This window comes from Trachypithecus francoisi, unplaced genomic scaffold, assembly GCF_009764315.1.
Source record: "Trachypithecus francoisi isolate TF-2019V2 unplaced genomic scaffold, Tfra_2.0 Lachesis_group17, whole genome shotgun sequence".
NCBI classification, from domain to species: domain Eukaryota; kingdom Metazoa; phylum Chordata; class Mammalia; order Primates; family Cercopithecidae; genus Trachypithecus; species Trachypithecus francoisi.
The window spans coordinates 2,756,902-2,779,557 of NW_022681462.1; the positions used below are offsets into that span (position 1 = coordinate 2,756,902).

Consider the following 22,656-nt stretch of genomic DNA (forward strand, 5'->3'; position numbering starts at 1 on the left):
AACCCCGGAGACAGAAGTTGCAGTGAGCCGAGATCGAGCCACTGCACTCCAGCCTGAGTGACAGAGAGAGACTCCGTCTTAAAAAAAAAAAAATTGTGATCACATTTGGTTATCTCTTTTAGACTATATTCTGCTAATTCATATTATTTTTTAAAATTCATGAGGAAAATGGTACTTTGTCGCATAGCTGGAGTGAAAGCCTCACCAACTGCAGAAGCGCTGTGGTCCCAGGGCACCCCCTAATGGAACCTACTCAAATTGCAAGCAAAGTACCCAAGAAGAAAAAGCAAATTGCAAAAGGATAGCCTGCCATACCCACGTCTTTGAGAGGCTACAAATATTAATTATCCAAACACAGATTCTTATGTCTTTATATATGAATCCCTGATGTACATGCATTATCTAGAAATGAAATCAACACTAGGTCACATATTTATACAGGCTATTATTTCTCAATATGTCAGATGTTGATGTGATTAATTAACTATGATACCTAGTCAAGTCTCAAAATTCACAGTGTCTGTCTTTCTGCTGATATGCATTTTCCCTACTGATGAATTGTGAAAACATAGTTACTGTCATATGAAAGGTTTCTCAAATTGTTCAATATTACAAAGGGAACTTCATACTCAGAAAAACTGGGAACTCTGGCTTTAGGGCAGAGTTTCCAGCCTTTACAAAAGCAAACACCATGGCAAGCCATCTTGGATATTGATCTTTGGAGGGCATTTCATGGGAATTCCACTTTAGTTGACAGTAAAGAGCTTAAGCCACAAGTTTGTCCAAAAATCATGTGTCCATCAGAAGAACAAAGAACTGCTGTAGTATTAACATGCTATTACAACAGAAGTGTTTATTTAGGAATTGGGGAGAAACAAGAACAGACAATATTTGGGAAGTCTCTGCTCCTTCAGTTAATGATGCTGGCACATGGCGAGCAGTTCACTCAGGTTCACCCCGGGAGCCAGAAGACTCAGATGCAGCCACTCTGGTGCCACATGACCACTGACCAAGTGCAAGTTAGGATCCTCCTGGCAGACCCTGGGCTGGAGCTGCCAGCTCAGGATCCCAGCCCACCCTGTTAGGGGCTTCAGTGACCACCTCCCTCTCTGCCCCACTTTGGTCTCCTGGGCTGGAGACAAGCAAGCCACTTTCACCTCCCTGAAGTTTCTTCACCTCAAAACAAAGATATCATTTCTGCTTTTAATTAGTGGGGTAATACACAAGGCTATAATATATCCCTTAAGTACCTAACAGTGCTTGGAACACAGCTCAGGCTCAGCCAACCATGGAGCCATTCCCATCTCCCTCTGCTCAGCTTTTATTCTCACAGAAAGGAGCCAGTTACGTTTACTCCTTCAGAAGGCGAAGAAGGACTTAACAGTCAGGGCTAATCATGTGCTCATGCTGGGCCCAGCGAGGTATGCTCCACAAAACATGCCTCCCGCAAGGGACCCCCCAGGGCATGGCACCCCCCCCGCCCAAGCATGGCCCATCTCCTCCCTCCTACTCCTCCACCTCCCATGACCCAGGGGCCCTGTCCAGCACCTCCACCCAGCAGGTCTTATTCCATTTTAACCAAGAATGCCTTAACCCCCCAAAAAGGGGGTGCTGAATGAGGTCTCATTATAATAAACATGTTGTTTCCAACTTTCTTGGACATCAGTTACAAGGTATCTGCCATGTCCACACAAATGCTCGCCTTTCCTTCTCCCTACAGCCCTAGGAGGCAGATGCCACAACCTCGCAGAGGGCAGAGGAGGAAAGTCAGCCCAAGGCTGCACCTGAGGCCACCTAAACAGCATGGGCCCCACCAGGGTGTGGCCCAGGACGACCCAGCTCTCAGCCTGTCCCTTTCCTTCCCCTTCTCTCCTGTGGCAGCTGCTGCCAGTAGGGGCTGGGGAGAGGCAGGAGGGAAGGAGGCGGGAAGGAGGAGGGAAAGAAGAGGCTCTTGGCTGGACTCCAGCCAGGGTCCAGTCCCAGGCGGGACTTCAAGGAGGAGGAAGGAGCTGACCAGGGAATGAAGGGTCCCTCCCTCACCTAAGCTTAGCCCCAGGCCTTGGGCACACTTTGGGGAGGAACTTGCCCAAGAGTGTTCACTTGCCTTAAGTGAAACCCTGGGTAGGTTACCAGGACACTTCCTGACACTGTTTCCAAGTTCTTGGCTCGAGACAGGTTAAAAACAAGGTGACAAGGAAAGGACCCTGGGTCCAAATCCCTGCATGACTCGTCTGTGCCTCAGTTTGCTCCTCTGTAAAGTGGGGATAAAAACAGTGAGAGGTGAAGCAATCATGGCAGCCTGTGTGTCAGTTGAATAGCCACAACAGTACTGAAACCCACAACTACAAAGCATGCGCGGGCAGAGGGTCAAGGGCATCGAGGTTCACCCAGAGGAACAAAGGCTGCATGCAGGGGGAGCGCGCCTTGTGAGGGAAGCGGGAAAAAGGTGGACTCACAGCTCTCGCTCACCAGCTATGCAATCCTGCCAAACTGACTTCACTTTGCTAAGCCTGGGTCTTCTTACTTGTAAAACACCCAGGGGCCGGGCGCGGTGGCTCACGCCTGTAATCCTAGCACTTTGGGAGGCCGAGACGGGCGGATCACGAGGTCAGGTGATCGAGACCATCCTGGCTAACACGGTGAAACCTCGTCTCTACTAAAAAATACAAAAAACTAGCCGGGCGAGGTCCGGGCACCTGTATTCCCAGCTACTTGGGAGGCTGAGGCAGAAGAATGGCGGGAACCCGGGAGGCAGAACTTGCAGTGAGCTGAGATCCAGCCACTGCACTCCAGCCTGGGCGGCAGAGCGAGACTCCATCTCAAAAAAAAAAACAACACACACACACAGGGTGACTGCAAGGATTAAATAAGATGGTAAAGGTGAAGTTACCCAAAAGGCAGAGCAATGTTTGACGGGTGGAAAACAGCATCAAATCTCTGAGCTGGAATGGGCTTCTCTTCTAAATACACACAAGTGCGTGCACACACGTGAACACACACACACACTTTATTAATTATTTCAAATCACAATATGGGGTGGGCAGGAGGGAGGGGTTATGCATTAGGCAGCCTGGATTATCCAGTACTTATATACTACAAAAAATTGTATTTTTTTTACAATTTTTAAGATCTCATTTAATATGGTTAGAAGAATTTAAAGAAAAGCCGCTGTAGCTGGTAAAATAATTATTACAATTTACTTCACAATACACAATCAACGCTTACCCCTCAAAAGTTAAAGGAAACCAGTTGTTACATACAAATCAAATCCTATTTTTAATTCACAAAGAGAAGGTGCCATAGAAACCTAAGGTGACTCATCTGGTACATGTGAAATGAGTATTATTTTCTCTTTTTAAAGAAAATATGGGTTCCCTGGACAGGCCTAATTCCTGGATGGGCTAGAAGCATGAGCCACTGTACCCTCCCAGTATTAGAACGGGGAAGGCTGTCTCACTCCACCTCAACTTAGAGGGGGCTGGGCGCCTTCTGTCTATCTCCTCCCACCATCCTTTTGGGAGCTTACAGGGCAGGGAGCACCAGGCCATTTTAAACAGTCCATCTCTGAAGGGGTGACACCTACTGCTGGCTCCCAAGAGCATGCACCATGAGGCCAGTAGCTGCCCCCATAGTCTCCAACCCTCTGCAGGCCCCCAGCTGCACTTGGGGTTGCTAAAGACAACGTGTCTCCTGGAACCCTTCCTCAGCAATGTTCTCTCTGAACACAGAAAATACAATGATCCACTCAGAGGGGCGGCTTGGAACTCTACAGACACCTGAATTTACAGTAATTATGCACAAAGGCCTGTTTGAAGAGGCAAAGAGAAATGTTGTTCATAAACTGAATGCGAATCAATTATGACTCATGAAAAAACACTGGCTATTAACTTAGCAGTGGGTTAATTCCTGCCTCCTTCCCACGCCTGCAGCGAAGGGTTGCTCGGCATTGACTCAACACAGCCAGGAACGGGGAAGAGAGCGCAAAGGTTCTCCAATGCCCAGATAGACTCACCAGACAGCCCCTTACAACCCACCCACCCTCTCAGCTAGGGCGGGTCCCCAGGGATTCTAAGTGCTTGGTTTGTATGCAAGGTAAATCTGCTGGAACTATTTGCCTGTGGCTTCCCCTCATTTCTCCACGTGCTTTGAAAGTCAGGCTGGGAAGCGTCCAATCTGACTTCTAAGAGACAGCAGGGAGGGAGGCTTCAGGGCTCATGTCAAGAGGCCCCACTATGGATGTATCTGGTTTCCCCTGTGGACGGAGGCGGAGGTCACAGAGCCTCCTCCACTAACGCACAGCAGCAGGTGGGACTCTCCCTGGGGCGGGTGGATGGTGGGAGGTGTGCGACCTGGAGCCACCAATGACTCCCCGGCCATGCTGGAGGCAGGAGTTACCGGCGGCCAGCTCTTCAGTGTCACTCTGCGGTGGTTCCAGTACATGAAGCCGAGGCCCAAGCTTGCAACAATTCTGTGGGTCCTGAATTCCCTGCGCTAAATCCTCTTCTGCCTCAGCGAATGAGAGTGAATCCTGAGTAACACAGATGCTGCCAACCAAGATTCAGGAAATCTTGGTAAAGATTCATCTCTTGGGAAAAAAAAACTTGGTGTGAAAAAATTATTTCAGGCAGGACATATCAAAGGAGGAGTCTGGTATATACACAGGAAATCTTAGGAGACAGTACGCAAAGGCACTGATCAGACAAACACGCAAAAAATACAAAACCCATGATGCACAAAACATCACAATTTTAAATGACAAATGCACAAGCATGTATATCCTCATGTTACTAACTGGCAAATGGTTGAAAATGACTTAATTAAACATGCATCCCAGACAGGGCTCGGGGACTGGAACCTATCCCTACAATGTAATTTCTTGCAGCCCTGAGAATGGATGCAAATGAAGAATATCTAATAATCTAGTACTGTGGAAAAGAGGCGCAACTTGTACCATTCATTTTGAAAAGGGAGCTCATGGCCAGGTGCGGTGGCTCATGCCTGTAATCCCAGCACTTTGAGAGGCCGAGGCAGGTGGAGCACTTGAGGGCACGCATTCAAGACCAGCCTGGCCAACATGGTGGAACCCTGTCTCTGCTAAAAATACAAAATATATATATATATATTAGCCAGGTATGGTGGTGTGTGCCTGTAATCCCAGCTACTCGAGAGGCAGAAGAATGTCTTGAACCTGGGAGGCGGAGGTTGCAGTGATCACAGATTGTGCCACTGCATTCCAGCCTGGGCAACAAAGAGAGACTCCTTCTCAAAAAAAAAAAAAACAAAAAGACAGCTCACAAAACAATACAGACATGACCTCTTTGGGGTAAATATGTACTCTGGTGCATATACGTATGTATGTATAGTCACTCTAGCACAGACTGAAGTTCAGAAGGCTATGCCCCAAATGTTGTAAGAGATCCCCTCTTGTTCCGCTTCCAGGCTTGATGGTAGAGACAGTTACTGCAGCACCTAGCCTCAAGCCACATAACACAGTGGCCAAAGAGCAGCCTGACCGAGGTGAGGGAAATCTCAAGTCTATTCAGAGCCCGACAGCCGACCAGCCTTCTCCGTGCTACCTGCTGGGCCCTCCCTGCTGGCTGACCTGGCCATGTCCGGTCTACAGGGCTTCCTCCCCTACCGAGAGGCCAGCTACTCAAGAGTCTGATGCAGGCCCACAAAATTCATTCAGTCATTTTTTAGAGTGTGGTACCACATAAGACCCCCGCACCAGCACACCTCCACTCAAAGACCTGTTTTGACTCACAAAGGCTGTGAAGAGAACAAGATAACACCGGCCAAGCCTCACAAAGCGAGTGACTCAAACCTTCAAAATGCTTGTGTTTGTCTATAAAAGTGCCATTTTCAACCAGAGAGCATATTGGAAGCACTAACTAACACAGGATAATTTCAGAATGTGATTTCCAATGGAGCATGTAGCTGACACCCAGCAATCGACCAAAACTACATGGAATTCAGTTCCTGTAGAAATGATCACAGCTCAGAGACCGAATCACCCAGACCGAATCACACGGAGAGGTGTGGCCGTGTGACTCAGACCTCAAGGGAGTGGGTCTGACCCCTGAAAACACATCATTTCTTCTCCCTCCTCACCTCCACTGGACAAGCTAGTGCTGCAGAATCTAAGTCACAAATCTTCCATGCAGAAAAGATCCACAAAAAAGTTCTTGGTACCCCTCCCTGGGGAAGAAAGGTCAATAACTAAAGTACTAACGCAAGATCATAGAAACTCCAGAGCCAGGAGAGGGGTGTTAAACTCAGATTAGAAAGGAGGTGAAGAGTGGAGATGGGGCTTCAGAGCACTTGCAGTATTTCCCATGCCACCTGCACAGAAGGGACAGAACCCGAGAGCTACGGTCTGGGTCGACATCCATGGACCTGGTGTGGCCCCTCTGCCCACCGCACCTGCTCCCTTACCTGTCTGGTACAGACCTTGTGTGTAGTCACACAGGTGTAAGCACACCAAGAGCTCAGAGAGCAGCCCGGTGTGCCCCAGACTCCAAGCAGCATCTACAGTGGGATGGGTGAGCCGCCTCCCTGGTCATGTCTCTGTCCCGAGGAGCCAGAGGAAGAAACCATCCCTGAACACAAAGTTCAGTGTCTGTGGACCTGAAGTGAGTGTAAGCAAAGCTTCACGAACCTCTACAGACCCCACCACATCCCAGAATGCCCCAGGCACAGCAGGCTCCCCCATCTGGACGGGATGATGGCTTCACGAAAATATGCCCAATCTCAAAACCCATTCCCAGGGACGAGTTTAGTGTCTTCTATAAGGGGCATTTGTTAAATTGTTTGGGAACATTCAATTCTGAAGCAAAAAACAAACAAACAAACAAACAAACAAATGCAATGGGTGAATCTCACAGGATATGTCAAGTAGAGATAAAGAGTAAGTAGAGCAGGTGTGTATCAAACAGAGGAGGGGATGCGAGCTCTAAGACACCTAGTATTCATGACGCGCCAGATGGACCCAAGGCAGCCGGGCAGCAAAGACTCACTATACATTCGACATGGAAAAGGTGTTCGACACCACGACACGTTCATATGCACGAGACCAGTTACCCAGAGGAACCGGATATTCCCTCAAAATTCGCTTCCCCACTGGTGATCCAATTCTGGTCCTCTGAATCCAAGGCTGTTCAACACACTCACTAGTGAGCCCAGACGTGGCAGGGCAGAACCATCCCTGTGTCTCTCCAACAGGACAGGGGCGTATGTCTTGGCCCAGGGCAGCTCCCATCTCTGGCCCCCATGCGAGGGCTTCAAGTCACGTCCTTCTCCCCACACATTGGTGGGGAGGGCAGATGCTGCAGAGCAAGATGGGACACGCGGATGCTTTCCAGCTACCCCATCCCCGTCCCCACCCTCTGTCCTATGTCCCCACCCCATCCCCGTCCCCACCCTCTGTCCTGTGTCCCCACCCCATCCCCGTCCCCACCCTCTGTCCTGTGTCCCCATCCCCATCCCCGTCCCCACCCTCTGTCCTGTGTCCCCAACCCATCCCCATCCCCACTCTCTGTCCTGTGTCCCCTACCCCATCCCTCTCCCCACCTTCTGTCCTGTGTCCCCTACTGCATCTCTGTCCCCACCCTATCCTACCTATATCACCTACCCCATCTCTGTCTCACCCCTGTCCTGTGTCACCCACCCCTCTTCCATCCCCTCACTTCTCCCTGTGTGTTCTAAATTGCATCAAGGTTGTTCCCCACATGGCAGCTTCCACCGGCAGCTGTGCTCAGGGGCACTGTGTACAGCAGTTAGGCTCATTTTCCTTAAATGCCGTCAGATCTCAGATGTAGAAGGACCTTTTATTGCTTTAGGGAGCGTTATTAGTGGGGGTCCTAGTTGGTAGTTATAACAAATGCCCTTTCACCTTCTTACAAGAAAGACAATAAGAGAGTAATACCTATAAATAATTTAGGGAGCATTTTCTATGTTTGTCACACAGCACTTCATGTAACGCTCATATGTGTGTGTGTGCATGTGCGTGTGTGTGTGCGTGTGCATGCGTGTGTGCGCGTGTGTGTGCGCGTGTGTACATGTGTGTGAGCATGCATGTGTGTGTGCGCGTGCGTGTGTGTGCATCTGCGTGTGCGTGTGTGTGCGTGCGTGTGTGTGCGTGTGTGTGCGTGTGTGTGCGTGCGTGTGTGTGCGTGTGTGTGCGTGCGTGTGTGTCTGCCACCCCCCAGCCCATCTAAGGGGTGACTGAGGTTGCAAGACTTCTAAGTGGCACAGCAGAAACCAGAGCCTGGGCTGGGTATGGTGGCTCACGCCTGTAATCCCAGCACTTCAGGAGGCCATGGTGGGTGGATCACTTGAGGTCAGGAGTTGGAGACCAGTCTGGCTAACATAGAGAAACCTCGTCTTTACTAAAAACACAAAAATTAGCCAGGCGTGGTGACAGGCACCTGTAATCCCAGCTACTCAGGAGGCTGAGGCAAAAGAATCCCTTGAACCCAGGAGGCAGAGGTTGCAGTGAGCAGAGATCGCGCCACTGCACTCCAGCCTGGGCAACAGAGCAAGACTCTCAGAAAACAAAAAGACACCAGAGCCTGACTCTCCTGACCTTGACTGGACCAACTGCTTTAAAAAGAAGGCAACCTCCCTGACATTTTCCCCTCCCACATACGGGGCAGTGTTTCCGACAGTAGTTTCTTGGGAACTGCACACCCCACCGCTGATGGTTCTGGTGCTTCCGACAGACATGAGAATATAAGGGTAGATACCATGGACAGACTAGTGTATGGACCTCAGAGGTTAGGGCAAATACTTCTGGAAGTTATTCAACTGCACACATAGTTAAAAACCCGCCCCACACACCACAGCCAGGAGGAGGCCTGAGCAAATAAATACCTTTCCATCCTCACTTTTAGAAACGATCTTCCATAATTTCCTTTCACAGATACCCAGATCATAAGAAAAATGTCTAAGAATCCTTCCTACCAGCAGTCTCCTCTGGAATGGCATCTGAGCCTGCGAAAAGCTGAGGGCTGACGCTGCTAAGGGAGTGCTCTGTTACATCACACGACTGTCTTATCATTTCTCATCATTTCACTGCTAAATTCACTGGGCACCGCCAGAAACAGCGTCTCTTGTTCATTATCCACTTGGCTCAGGATTATGGGTTAGACTCCCTTAAATGCAATGCAAATATCTTCAAGGTAATCTGTCAAAACTCTCCTTCCAAATCCATCGTGAACTGAGTGTGAACTAAACCCAGGGCTCGGGCTTGACAAGGGCTCATCTTATTCACCACAAGAAGCAATTACGACTCAGACCTTTCCGGCTTGCAGTGAGTGCCAAGCACACGGGGGGGTTGCTCTGACGACGAGGCGGCAATAGCATAAATAGGAACGGTGGTTTGGAAAACGCCAGCCTGTGCACCCAGAAAGCCATTCGATCCCCGCAACGCCGCCACCAGCTACTCCTTCCTTGCCTTCTCCCAGCCCTGACTGAAGTCTCCAGCAGCCCTGATGGCTCTCCCAGTCTTTTTCAGGTAACAAAAAGGCCTAGCACACTTAACCTAGGGCATTGATGAATACAGAAATAGTTTAAACTTCCTTTTATGTATCAAGGGCAAAGCCTGGAAGCTAGAGCCTAGAGCTCTCCCCAAAGCCATGATGTGCAGAGGACAGAAGACAGAACCTAAGAAACAGCCCCGCCCCACAGGTAGAAAAATGGCCTCTGGGCCTGGGACATGAACCCAGGCACTGAGCACCTACCGCTGTGCACCCCCCGCCCTCCCTGCTGGAGGGGCAGGGGTGGGGCTGAGGGGATGTTCCTGTCCTACTTCCTGCGGGAACTCTGGGAAGGCCGAGCTCAGAACAGTAGAAATGGAGGCCTAACACAGTTCAGCACAACCTGGGCGGGCTCCCAGGTGCCCAATAGGGACCCAGAAGAGACCTCAGAGTGTGGGGACCTCTGGGCCAATGCAAGAGCCAGGTCCCCGCTGTGGCTCACCCTGGGGACGCCAGCTGGACAATGATGGAAACGTGAGCAGGAGGCTCCATGTGGAGGGGAAGGGGACGCACTGGGGCACCGCAAGAGGACCAGATGACCAGCCAGGGCCACTCCTCTCAAGCTCTGATGGGACTACAACCCTCTCCTGGTGCCCAGGGGTGACTTGTAGCGAAAAGGAGTCCCCGGAGGAGTAACCTGGAGAGACTGAGAGACTGACTCTCCAGGGACAAAGCTACCTTTAAGCTAGATAGCGACTGAAATAATACCATTCATTGGGCTCCGGAAACACAGAACCATGCACTGGGAACTGAGTATACCCAAAAGGGAACCAAGGAACCTCACTGGGGACAGCAAAATCAATCTCACTTACACAAAATTTTGTACCCTTCCACAATAAACCCGGGGCAGGTTTCCACCCAGAGAGTCTGCCTGCAACACAAGCAGTATTGATGTGCACAACAAGCGACTGCATGACAAGACACGGGGCCAGCCTGCAGGGGAAGAGCTAGTGGCTGCAAGGTAGCTAAGTCAAGGTAGCTAAGTGGGTATACAGGCCCACCAGCACATCACAGAAAACCCGCCCTCCTGGAGGCCTGGTACCTTCACATCTATTCTCTCATTTAACCGAGAGCATCCCTCAGGGCTGGCCAGCTGAGTCCATTTCAGCTGCTATAACAAAATACCACAAACCAGGCAGCTCATAGACAACATTTATTCCTCACAGTTCTGGAGGCTGGAAGTCCAAGATCAAGGCACTGGCAGGTTGGGTGTCTGGTGGGGGGTCCATTCCTCACAGAAGGCAGCTCCTCGCCGTGTCCTCATGTGGTGGAAGGGACAAGCAAGCTCCTTGCGCTTCTTTTATAAGGGCACCAAGCTCATTCATGACCTATCACTTCCCAAAGGCCTCATCTCTTAATACCATCACCTTGAGGATTAGGAATCAACATATGAATTTCTGGGGGACACAAACATTCAAACCATAGCACTATCACTGCTCTCATTTCCCTGAAGAGCGCACTGAGATTGGTCAAGATTCTTTTTTTGTTTTGGTTATAGGTTTTTATTTTATTTTATTTTTTTTTTTGAGACTGAGTCTCACTCTGCCACCCAGGCTGGATGGAGTGCAGTGGTGCGATCTCAGCTCACTGCAACCTCTAGCTCCCTGGTTCAAGCAATTCCCCTGCCTCAACCTCCCGAGCAGCTGGGATTACAGGCGCACGCCACCACATCCTGCTAAATTTTTTGTATTTTTAGTAGAGACGGGGCTTCACCACATCAGCCAGATTGGTCAGGAACTCCTGACCTCTGGCAATCCACCTGCCTCGGCCTCCCAAAGTGCTGGGATTACAGGTGTGAGCCATCGCGCCCGGGCCAAGATTCACCTTAACTAGCCCAAGAGGGCCAAGCTGAGCAGTGATCCCAGTAGGACAGCCACCTGTTAGTGAGCCCCATATGCCTGATCCTCTGCAGTAGCTAAGCTGCGCAGCATCCATGGATGGTACACTTTATTTTCTAAGTGAGGAAATAGATGCTTAGAGATTAAGAACTTGACTCTCAGAGCAGGTCCAGAATTAGGGTGAGGCAAGCGAAGTACTCACCACAGGCACAAAATTTAAGGGGGTACCAAAAATGCAGTCAGATAAATGCCTTATTACAATATTTTAAAACCTCAAAACAAATACAGAAATCCACAATGTACAAAATCTCACACTTTTAAATAAAGATAGGATCAGTGATTCTGATTTTTCCTCTTGCCTCAGGCTCCAAGATGGCACAGCACGGGAGCAGAGCCCAGAAACCAGCCCAGCTCAACCTTTTCCACCACCTCCAAAGCAGGGATGCCTGATGTCACCACACGACGCTGTCTCTAGATATCTTTCTCCTCACAGTTTTATAACCTCAGTAGGTTCTTAGGGTGACCACAGTGCTCCATCATTCCAGGTGTGCGTCCGTGGGAGCTCCAGGGAAAATACCAGGGGTCTACACAGATTCTAGTCTATGGTATATTATGCAAATGAAGGAAGCCTGCAGGCTCAAATAACCGAGTAGGATACTTTAAGACCAGTTTGGGAAGGTGTGAGCTGGCTCTAAAAGGGTAACACAGCTGCCCGTCTTCCACTTAGATTTCCTGGCTCAAAACTGTCAGCAGGACCTAATGCCTGCAGGCGGCTTGCACCTACACGGAGTCAAATTCACACAGCGGCACTGCTTCTGACTTGCATTTAAAAGCAAGTGACTATTATGCTCTGATCACATGCGAACTTCATACCAAAGCTTTGTTCTGTTCAACAAATTTTTGTTGATTAAAAATGTGAACACTTCCTAGATCAACTCCAGAATCCCTCCCGGGTGGCATGTAATCAAAGCCTAAAACCTGTTAAATAAACCATCACCTAAAGCATAAGGCAGTTCGTGAATGTGCGCGCTCCTTTCCCCTGCAAGGGCGTGTGGAGACAGTAGGCATAAAGACCTCGCATGCTAACAATTTCAACCGAGCAGGACCTTCTCTCCCTCCTCTTTCATTTTCCTGGCGCGTAAACTGCTGGTTTTGCCTCATAATGGAAAGTTGAGTCCAGCAAAGTGAGCAAAGGGAAACTTTGGGCACTCGCACAAGCGCGTCCGGCTCCCCTTCGGCCCCAGGAGCTGCCCAGGGCTTCGGCGGCGGGGGTGGCGCCTCTCCCAGTCCGAGGGGCCCCTGGCCTTACGGTCTCTGCCCTCGACCCCCTAGCCCCAGCCCACGCCACCCCCGCCCGGTGCCCCCGCGCCCACCCCGTCTTCGACCCACGCCTGCCTTGGGCCACGCGATTTCAAACCCCTTGAGGTACCTGGCACAGGAGCGTGGCCCGGGCTCGGCGAGACGCGCAGAGAAGGGCACCTTTCGCGGGGTGCGGCGAGCCGGGGCTGCTCCCGCCGCGGTGCGCGTCTGGCCCCCGCCCGAAGCTGCACCGACGCAGCAGGTGGCCGCGCGGCCTCCAGACAGCCCGGGTCTGCGGCCGGAGAGCGGGACACGGGCGCTGACACCACCCTCCCGCGGCCGGCCCGGCCCTGCGACCGGCGCGTTCCCAGCTTCCAGCTCCCAGCTGCGGGCGCGCCGGCTCCGCTCGGCTCCGCTCGGCTCGGCGGGGGCGGACGCCGCTCAGCTCCCCTCGCCGGCCGCCGCGCGCACCTCCCCCGCGGCGCGCCGCTCCCAACGCCGCCTCCGCAGCCGCCGGGCGGAGCGGGGCCGAGACCTCGGGGCTGGGGGTGTAGGGGCCGGCCTGGGCCTTGGCCGCCCCGCGGGAGGCGGGAGGGCGATCGGGGTGCGGGCCCGGCTGCCCAGCGCTCCCTCCCAAGCCCGCGCCGCTCGCGACCCGCCTCGGCTTGTCCGCGCAGCGGCGCTGTCGGGGCTCCGGGAGGGCCGGGGCGCACCGGAGACCCTGAGCGGGCGTCAAGTCAGTCCGGGACAGGCCCAGGGCACCGGCGCGCGACGGGGAGAGGAACCCGGGACTCCAGGTCACCTCCGGATGCGCCCTCGAAGTCGGTGGCCTGCGGCAGGCGTGGGCGCCGGGGGAAGGAAGTGTGCATTTGAATAAAAGTAAAAGTTTGTTATTGTTGTTGTTTTATAACCGTGTGGGTCCCGAGCGTCTCCAGGCTAATTAGGGAAGCTGCCGCCCAGTCTGGAGGTGATTCATGGGTGTGACACTGGCGAGTGTGGGAAGAAAAACAGCTGATGCCGTCTCAGCTGCGCTCGCCTTTCTTTATTTTCTTTCTTTCTTTCTTCTTTTTTAAAAATGCTTTTTCTTGTAAAGACAGGGCTGGTCCATTTAGGGAGACCGCGCACGAGGGAGGCGCCTTGGGTGGTCACCCAGCGAATCTCCTTCAGAGCCCGAGCCGCGGCTTGGGTCTGCGGATGGTACAGCCCGGCGGCCCCTTCCCCGGCGGTGCACGCCCCGGGCCAGGCAGGCTAGAGGCGCGGGAGTTGCGTCCCAGCGGGGAGCCCAGGGCGCTAGGAGTCCGCAGGGGACGCCTTCAGCCCGGGCTGGAAGAGATGATGCTAACGTCAGATGGGGACTCTTGATGTCACCCGACGCCAGAATGAGCGGCGAGGTCCGCGCTGTTTGGAGGGGGTCACGCGGAAACCGCGCTACTCCGCGGGACGCTGGGTCGGACGGTGAGCGCCGCGCACACCGGAGGCCTGGAAAAGCCGCGCTGCTCCGCTGTCGGAGGCAGAGCCGGCCTGGACCCCGGAGGGAGCTCTCTCCACCTGTGGCTTTCAACGGGATCAAAATCCCAGATAGAAGAATCGAGGGAAACGAGGCCCAAGACAGATTCCCACTTACTTGGGCATATCAAACGAAGTTTCCATTCTGAATTTTTAATGTTAGCCCTTGGGCACAAGCTATTCACTTAAAAGCCTCTTTTGATGGTTAAGTGCTTTAAGTTCCCTGTATGAAAAGAACAAAAACAGTGATTCAGCCTTCTAGCCCCCCAAATTAATAACCTGCATTCACAATGAACGCTTGACTCATGACAATCAGAGACAACGAGTTTGTTGGGTGCCTGTGTGTTTGCTTTTTTCAAAATCTTCAAACTAAACGGAACAACTACAAAAAAAAAAGCTATACTCCCCTCTCCTCTCCCACCTTGAGCCTCTGCTCCTCGCTCTTCAAAATCACGTTAGTTTTTGTTGCCGTAACTACTAAATATTTATGGACTCCATAAACTGCCTTTCTACCGAAGAATTTTGTTTCCAGAATATCTGAAACCTCTGGCTTTATTTGTATTCTGTGGGTGGCTTTTGAAGTGCCTGGAGGTTTTCAGAACACAAAAACTGAAGTTCCTGGTGATTAGTTAAGGCCGAGAACATGGTGTCAACACTCAAAATAGAAACTGGTGGGGAATTTTGTGAATAGGTTGGGAAAATGGACAATTATCTGGAGCCTGGTAGAGCAAGCACCTTCACCATCATGCTTTACAAATGTGGAAAGGAAGAGTGCCCCTCCCCTACCCCTGGGACTTTCACCTTCTGGTAAGAGCTCTGGTTCCCAGGGCCCTGCCAAGTGGCTGGCAGTCAAGGAGGCTTTTCCCCTCCTTAATGCCTTTTGGATCAAGCCTTGAAGCCAGGTTGAGAAATGGCTAAAATGTTCAAGTAAGGATGTGTCAAAGTTGCAAAAGAAACATAGACCCCACATAGCGTTTCTTGCAGCCTGCATGGACAACCAGAAAGCCAAGAGCACGGGGTTGGTTGTTTTTGAGGCTCCAGGAAAATCTCTCAGCTACCCTTGAACACATCCCTTTCAGAGAAGGAGAACCTCATTGACAAGCCAAAAGAAAGAAGACCATGCTACTTCTAAATATATCGCACCTCACTGGGAACACGCTTTTATCAAATACTAGGCACTGATCTAAGCCATTTACAGTCACTCATTTAAATCATCCACCTGCCAGCAGACCCTCTGAGCTAAGACCTGCCATTACCCTGGTTTTGCCGCCGAGATGCTGCTATTATCTCCATGTGGTAGATGAGGAGACTTAGCGTGAGAAGGGCAAGTACCGGGCCGGGCGCGGTGGCTCAAGCCTGTAATCCCAGCACTTTGGGAGGCCGAGACGGGCGGATCACGAGGTGAGGAGTTCGAGACCATCCTGGCTAACACGGTGAAACCCCGTCTCTACTAAAAAATACAAAAAAAAGCTAGCCAGGCGAGGTGGCTGGCGCCTGTAGTCCCAGCTACTTGGGAGGCTGAGGCAGGAGAATGGCGTAAACCCGGGAGGCAGAGCTTGCAGTGAGCTGAGATCCGGCCACTGCACTCCAGCCTGGGCGACAGCCAGACTCCCTCTCAAAAAAAAAAAAAAAAAAAAAGAGAAGGGCAAGTACCCGTGCCCAAGGGCGCGCCGATAGTAAGCGGCAGAGCCAGGGTTTGAACCCCTAATCTGCAGTTAAGGCTGGGCAAGGCTGCCTTTCTGAAAATGATGTCTACCTCTGCATACTGAAATATTTTTCAGTTTAGAAAAGAAAGGAATATCAGCCCTTCCCACACTCAGGGAAGGGCATACTTTGGGATCTCAGAAAGCAAGAGTATTTACACTTTTGATATTTACCCTTAAAATATCACTCAGTTATATATTGCTTCTTCACTCAGTTATTCCCAACACCATCATCATCATTGCTAATCATCAGTCCTGAGTCTTCACTTAGTCAAACCAGATGCTGGTGATTAATGGGGTAAAAACGGTAAAGTCAAAGGCAATATACTTTCTAACCCAGGTGGCAGCAGGGACACTCCTTCAGGACAGTGTTCATCCCAGGTTCTGCTTTTGGGTCTTCAGACACTCAATCTGCTTGTCTTCATCTGGGTTCAGAAAATACACACCCCATAGGCACAGACATCCATCCCTACCTGGGGAGAGGATTGGAGTCAAGGGCCAACCAGGAACCAATTAGGAAGAAACGATGTCTCAACAGGTCCATTGCCAGGTGAGCCTTGGTGGCAGAGGTCGAATCGAACTGTCTCATTGCCAGAGGCCACAGGGACCCTACTCCTGTGGGGCTCTCTGCAGGCTGGCTGTCCAGCAATACCCAGATCCCAGCCACTATCCCGCTCATCCTCCCCCAGCAACAGGGATTTGACCCTGTCCTTTCCCCCTTTCAAAACCCTTCCCTGGCTTCTCTGCAGTGAGGTTGAAATCCAGACTTCTTAAGGGGACCACATCTCTTGGGCCTCCTTTCAGTACCACCCTCTGCTCCCTCTACTCCAGCCACACTGGCCTTCTTCCAGTTCTGTGAACACCCCAAGCTTCTTCCTGCCCTGGGGGCTTAGCCCAAGCTGCCCCCACCCTTCACCTGGGTGACTCCCACTAATTTTTCGGGTTTTAGCTGCAATGACATTTCCTTTGGTCTTTTTTCCTGACCTGTATTTCCCCCTCCTGCTCCTCTTCTTTAGAGAACATATTACACTTTGGAGTGGTTTATTTTTTATTCCATACTGGAGTCCCCCACCAGCGCATAACCTCCAGGAGGGCAGGGTCTGTATATGTGTCTAGCACCTAGCATGATGCTGGTTTACAGTAGCTGCTGGATCAATATTTATGAATCAATGAACTTCCACCATGACCTATCATGACCCTGAAACTGCTGTACCTCAAATGCATGAGACTGCACCCACTCTCTCTTCCCAATTCTTTTCCACCCTAGTCTTGCTCCCGTTGTTTCTTAAACTTCTGCTCCTCCGCCATCCAAGGACCTTCTGCTCCAACTGCTCATTTCTCATGAGTCATCTCTCTTCAGCCTCCACCCTGCCTAGCCCTGAGCCTCATGGTCATCCCCCGACTGCTCTCTTACCAGCACCCCCAGTGCCCTCACACCTTGGTCCCCCCCCACCACACCTTCCTGGTTGAAACCCCAACCATACACCAGCCTCCTCTCTTCCTACACAAGCCCTTTGTGCTGCCAAGGAAATTCACAGAACCATGCAGACCCAAACCACAAAAATACAGTCTCCGTCCACACTTGGGCCTTACTACCTTGAGCCCATTAATGACTAGTGTTCCATTATTGGAATGCTAAGCTTGTGGGAGTTATTTACATCCTACTGCTCAAGGTCATGGCCAAGGTCTGATTTTTCACACACAAAAATTGCAACCTCCAGCATAAATGGGTTAAACGTTCTCTGAAAAACAAACAGGATGGTACATAAGAAAGAAGGAAAGATCACCAGTAATTCCAACCGCAGAGGTACTCACTGTTGGCCTTTTATTGTTTTTCTTCCAGTTTTTCTTTTTCCAAAAAAGGGATTCAAGCTGACCTGCAAACTCAAATGGCTTTTACATAGTTGAGATTAAGGCAAATACACAAGATTGTATCCTGATTTTTTCAGCTACATTATAACACAAGTATCTTCCCTTGTGACAATGTAGTTTTTAAAAATATAAGTTTTTAATAACTGATATTCCATTATGTGATACATCATGATTTATTATTTTAAACCATTTCTCTATTGTCTTATTTTCAACTTGGGAGTATTCTACAAAATTCTTTGACAAGATCTGTATGCGGCCAGACTCAGTGGCTCACGCCTGTAATCCCAACAGTTTGGGAGGCCGAGGCAGGCAGATCACCTGAGGTCAGGAGCTTGAGACCAGCCTAGCCAACATAGTGAAACCCCGTCTGTACTAAAAATACAAAAATTAGCTGGGCATGGTGGCAGGCGCCTGTAGTCCCAGCTACTTGGGAGGCTGAGGCAGGAGAATCACTTGAACCCTGGAGGTGGAGGTTGCAGTGAGTCAAGATCACACCACTGCACTCCAGCCTGGGTGGCAGAGTGAGACTCCGTATCAAAAAAAAAAAAAAAAAAGTGTCTGTACGCATAATGTTTCTGCATTTATTTTGCCTATATTTAATTTATTTCCTTAGGAGACATTCAGAGAGGAATCCCTGAGCTGATGGCTGTGAATGAGCTGAAGGCTCTGAGTCTCAGGTGGGAAGGCATCTAAGGTTCTAAGGCCTGAAATACACCACATTATTTCCTTTGTTCCTGCACAGCTCACTTTGCCATTACCCACAGTAAAGGTAGCCCTAACTGCTCTCACATACTGTGTGTTCCCGGTCTGCACCATGTTCTCCGCTGAACAGATGGCTTTGCGTTCTTCTTTGGAGAACATTAATGACGGGTATGAACTCGCTCAATGCCCCATATCCACCCCCAGACCAGTAACACTGATCTTTGATCCTAGACATGTGACAGTATCTCCCTGCCGCTTAGATCTTTCTTAGGTAAGACTGGCTTGCACCCACTTCCTCCAAGAGCACCACCCACAAAGATGGATCTTTCCAATCTGCAAATATTATCATGACATCCATTGTTCATTTAGTACCTATCATATATAAGACATAGGGCCGGGCACAGTGGCTCACGTCTGTAATCCCAGCACCTTGGGAGGCTGAGGCAGGTGGATCACCTGAGGTCAGGAGTTTAAGACCAGCCTGGTCAACATAGTGAAACACCGTCTCTACTAAATATACAAAAATTAGCCAAGCATGGTGGCGGGCACCTGTAATCCCAGCTACTCGCGAGGCTGAGGCAGGAGAATCACTTGAACCCGGGAGGCGGAGATTGCAGCAAGTCGAGATCGTGTCATTGCACTCCAGCCTGGGCAATAAGAGTGAAACTTCGTCTCAAAAAAAAAAAAAAAAAAAAAAAACTTACATTATTTGCTTTCACAGATTCCCATTTGAACTTCCGTGAGAGAATTCTATGAAGGTCAGAACTTTTGTGGAATATGCCCAAAGGTCGCAGTGAGACTAAGTATCCCACCCCATACATGACTCCAAAGCTCTTGACTTCTGTGTGGCGTTTTTAGGCACTTCCTGTGTTTTAGGCTTCATTGCTCCAGATTTGTCTTGGAAAGGGGGTACATCATAGTCCCATTTTTCACATGAATTTGCAAATATGGTCTGAGGATTGTAGATTCTTATGCACATCATTTAGTGTTGACGCTTTGTTCTAATTCTATGAAATTCTGTTAACATTTAGACAGGCATTGAGGGCCTGTTTGCTCTCTTTTATTTTTCCTACTTTCTTACCTGTCATTTATGCTGTATCATCTGTCACCACAGCATCCAGGCAGGTACATTTTTTGTGTACATAATCAGGCAGCAGTATGCGTTTTGTCTCTAACCAGCAATTAACTATCTTTAGGACAATTCCAACAGCCATGAGGTTCTGCATTTATTATCACGCCTTTATTTCACTGGTTCTGAATGTTTTCTCACAAATTGTTGCAGCTTTTTTTTTTTTTTTTTTTTTTTTTGAGACAGAGTCTCACTCTGTCACCCAGGCTGGAGTGCAGTGGCACGGTCTTAGCTCACTGCAACCTCCACCACCCTGGTTCAACTGATTCTCCTGCCTCAGCCTTCTGAGTAGCTGGAATTACAGGGGCACCCCAACACACCTGGCTAATTTTTGTATTTTTAATAGAGATGGAGACGGGGTTTCACCATGTTGGCCAGGCTGGTCTCAAACTCCTGACCTCAGGTGATCTACCCACCTCAGCCTCCCAAAGTGCTGGTATTACAGGTGTGAACCACCACGTCCAGCCTGTTACAGAATTTTTTGTAAAATAGATGGCAGATTAAAAAAACAAGTGGGGCCAGGCGTGGTGGCTCATGCCTGTAATCCTGACTCTTTGGGAGACCGAGGTGGGCAGATCACCTGAGGTCAGGAGTTTGAGAACAGCCTGGCCAACATGGCGAAACCCCATCTCTACTAAAGATACAAAAATTAGCCAGGCGTGGTGGCTCAAGCCTGTAGTCCCAGCTACTAGGGAAGCTTAGGCAGGAGAATTCCTTGAACCCAGGAGACAGAGGTTGCACTGAGCCGAGATCATGCCACTGCACTCCAGCCTGGGTGACAGAGTGACTCTGTCTTAAAAAAAAAAAAAAAAATCAAAATCAAGCAGACTTAGGTCAGAACAAGTTTAAGGCATTCTATATTTTCCCTTTTGGAATGTTTCTCCTAATTTAAATACTATACATCTGATCTGGCCAGTTTACTGATCTGTCGGAAGGTACCTCAGCTTTAGTGAACATTAAACAGCTCTGGCTTAGTGTTGGCTGAGACTGGGAGGTTATATTTCTAATAGAAATTTATCATGGCTGATAACTTTCATAAAATTGCATTGTTTTACAGTTGGGTAAATCTTGGTAGCTGTTGTTCTTGTTTGTGTGCAGGGAAGGATTGGTTTGGTTTTTGCTTTCTGAGTGTGTCTGGCCTAAAGGACACACATCTTAAGTGTGTGGCTTGAACTTTTACATACAATTACTCCCCTACCACCATCATCCACATCATGATCTAGATCATTTCCAGCACCCAGGAGGCCTTCTTGTGTGCTTTTTTCAATTCGTACAACCCCAGGTTCACCACTATTCCAACCTCTATTATCATAGACTAATTTTGCCCGTTGTTAAACCTGATAGACAGGCATAAGCAGACTGACACAGTGTGTCTTCTTTGGTGTGTGACTTCTGTGAGCCAACATTATGTCTCTGAGATTCAACCACGTTTTGAATATTTATCACTGTGTAGTATTCCCTTGTACGGATATACCAATTTACCTTGGGCACCATCCTGGGCATTTGAGTTGATTCCAGGTTTGTGCTATTATGATAAATCTGCTATGAATATTCTTAAAGATGTTTTTGGTAGGCACAAGCACTCAATTTTCTGGAATATTATCCAGGTGTGGAATTCTAAGTCAGAGCATATGTATGCTGAGCTTTGGTAAGTATTGCCAAACATTTTTCTGGGGTGATCGAACTAGTTTACATTACTACCATTCATGTCGAAGTTTCACATCCTCCACCTCCTTGCATATGCGATGTTGTCATTCTTTTTAAGTTTAGCCATTTCAATGGGTGCCATAGTGATGTCTTATTGTGGTTTTAATCTTCATTTCTCTGATAACTAATGAAGAGTATCTTTCCATTGGCTACTTTGATATCCTCTTTTGTGAAGTGCCTATTTGCCTTTTGCTATTTTATTGGGCTATTTTTTCTTTTAGATAGATAGATGATAGAGATAGATGATAGAAAGATAGGTAATTAGATAGATAGATAGATAGATAGATAGATAGATAGATGGATAGATAGATAGATAGGATTTTTTTTTTTTTTTTTTGAGATGGAGTTTTGCTCTTTGCCCAGGCTGGAGTGAAGTGGCCGGATCTTGGCTCACTGTAACCTCCGCCCCCCAGGTTAAAGTGATTCTCCTGCCTCAGCCTCCCAAGTAGCTGGGATTATAGGCGCCCACCCACCACACCCAGCTAATTTTTTTGTATTTTTAGTAGAGATGGGGTTTCGCCATTTGGCCAGGCTGGTCTCTGACTCCTGACTTCAGGTTATCCACCCGCTTCAGCTTCCCAAAGTGATAGGTGATAGGATTACAGGTGTGAGCCACCGCACCCGGCCAGACAGAACTCTATAAATTCCAGATTTCATTCCTTTATCGGAAATGTATCTATATTTGTATATATTTATGTATTTAAGCCTGTGTGTATATATGTGTGTGCATGTGTAGATACATACACACATAGAGGGAGGGAGGGAGACAGAGAGGATGCGCAAATACCTTCTCCCAGTCTGTGGCCTGCCTCTCCGGCATCGGCCTCCTTTGTTCCTGCACAGGCCCTTCTGTGCTGCCAAGGAAATTCACAGAGCCATGCAGACCGAAACCACAAAAATGTACAGTCTCGAGCCTCACTTGGGCCTTAAAACATTTAATCATTCCCTAAAAAAACAAACGGGATGGTACATAAAATAAAGAAAGAAGGAAAGATCGATAATTCCAACAACAGAAGAATCACTATTGCCATTGTATTGTTTTTCCTTGCAGTTTTTCTTTTACAGAAAAGGCATTCGAGGTGACCTGCAAACTCAAATGTTTTCTACATAGTTGAGATTAAGACAAATACATAATTTTGGATCTTGATTTTTGCAAGTACGTTGTAACACAAGTATCTTCCCATGTGATAAAGTTTTTATAAATATAAATTTTTAATAACTGGCTAATACTCCATTATGTGGGTACATCATAATTTCTGTTTTATCATTTCTCTATTGTCTTCTTTTCGGTTTGAGGGTATTGTACGAAATTATTTGACAAATATCGGCCGGGCGCTGTGGCTCACGCCTGTAATCCCAGCACT

The 22,656-nt window shown here is 49.2% G+C and overlaps 1 protein-coding gene across 1 annotated transcript in view; it reads right to left on the reverse strand.

The window, feature by feature from the left end:
* Positions 1 to 13,488, reverse strand: part of CRACDL (CRACD like) — a 150,354-nt gene extending 136,866 nt beyond the window's left edge. Inside the window, exon 1 of the mRNA XM_033238968.1 lies at positions 12,804 to 13,488. The gene's annotated coding sequence lies outside the window, so the exon portion shown is untranslated. The remainder of the gene's footprint in view (positions 1 to 12,803) is intronic.
* Positions 13,489 to 22,656: the final 9,168 nt, after the last annotated feature.